A 1,701-nucleotide genomic window follows, 5' to 3' on the forward strand; every position below is an offset into this window, starting at 1 on the left:
CTGCTGCTACCTGTCTACCTGCTGCTACCTGTCTACCTGCTGCTACCTGTCTACCTGCTGCTACCTGCTGCTACCTGTCTACCTGCTGCTACCTGTCTACCTGCTGCTACCTGTCTACCTGCTGCTACCTGTCTACCTGTCTACCTGCTGCTACCTGTCTACCTGTCTACCTGCTGCTACCTGTCTACCTGTCTACCTGCTGTTATATGTCTACCTGTCTACCTGCTGCTACCTGTCTACCTGCTGCTACCTGTCTACCTGCTGCTACCTGTCTACCTGCTGCTACCTGTCTACCTGCTGCTACCTGTCTACCTGTCTACCTGCTGCTACCTGTCTACCTGCTGCTACCTGTCTACCTGTCTACCTGCTGCTACCTGTCTACCTGTCTACCTGCTGCTACCTGTCTACCTGCTGCTACCTGTCTACCTGCAGCTACCTGTCTACCTGTCTACCTGCTGCTACCTGTCTACCTGCTGCTACCTGTCTACCTGTCTACCTGCTGCTACCTGTCTACCTGCTGCTACCTGTCTACCTGCTGCTACCTGTCTACCTGTCTACCTGCTGCTACCTGTCTACCTGCTGCTACCTGTCTACCTGCTGCTACCTGTCTACCTGCTGCTACCTGTCTACCTGTCTACCTGCTGCTACCTGTCTACCTGCTGCTACCTGTCTACCTGTCTACCTGTCTACCTGTCTACCTGTCTACCTGTCTACCTGCTGCTACCTGTCTACCTGTCTACCTGTCTACCTGCTGCTACCTGTCTACCTGCTGCTACCTGTCTACCTGTCTACCTGTCTACCTGCTGCTACCTGTCTACCTGTCTACCTGTCTACCTGCTGCTACCTGTCTACCTGTCTACCTGTCTACCTGTCTACCTGCTGCTACCTGTCTACCTGTCTACCTGTCTACCTGCCTACCTGTCTACCTGCTGCTACCTGTCTACCTGTCTACCTGTCTACCTGCTGCTACCTGTCTACCTGCTGCTACCTGTCTACCTGTCTACCTGCTGCTACCTGTCTACCTGCTGCTACCTGTCTACCTGTCTACCTGTCTACCTGTCTACCTGTCTACCTGCTGCTACCTGTCTACCTGTCTACCTGTCTACCTGCTGCTACCTGTCTACCTGCTGCTACCTGTCTACCTGTCTACCTGTCTACCTGCTGCTACCTGTCTACCTGTCTACCTGCTGCTACCTGTCTACCTGCTGCTACCTGTCTACCTGTCTACCTGCTGCTACCTGTCTACCTGCTGCTACCTGTCTACATGTCTACCTGTCTACCTGCTGCTACCTGTCTACCTGCTGCTACCTGTCTACCTGTCTACCTGTCTACCTGTCTACATGCTGCTACCTGTCTACCTGCTGCTACCTGTCTACCTGCTGCTACCTGTCTACCTGCTGCTACCTGTCTACCTGCTGCTACCTGTCTACCTGTCTACCTGCTGCTACCTGTCTACCTGTCTACCTGCTGCTACCTGTCTACCTGCTGCTACCTGTCTACCTGTCTACCTGCTGTTACCTGTCTACCTGTCTACCTGCTGTTACCTGTCTACCTGTCTACCTGCTGTTACCTGTCTACCTGTCTACCTGCTGCTACCTGTCTACCTGTCTACCTGCTGCTACCTGTCTACCTGTCTACCTGCTGTTACCTGTCTACCTGTCTACCTGCTGTTACCTGTCTACCTGTCTACCTGCTGCTACC

This window comes from Notolepis coatsorum (genome assembly GCF_963971535.1).
Source record: "Notolepis coatsorum genome assembly, chromosome: 14".
Taxonomy (NCBI): Eukaryota; Metazoa; Chordata; class Actinopteri; order Aulopiformes; family Paralepididae; genus Notolepis; species Notolepis coatsorum.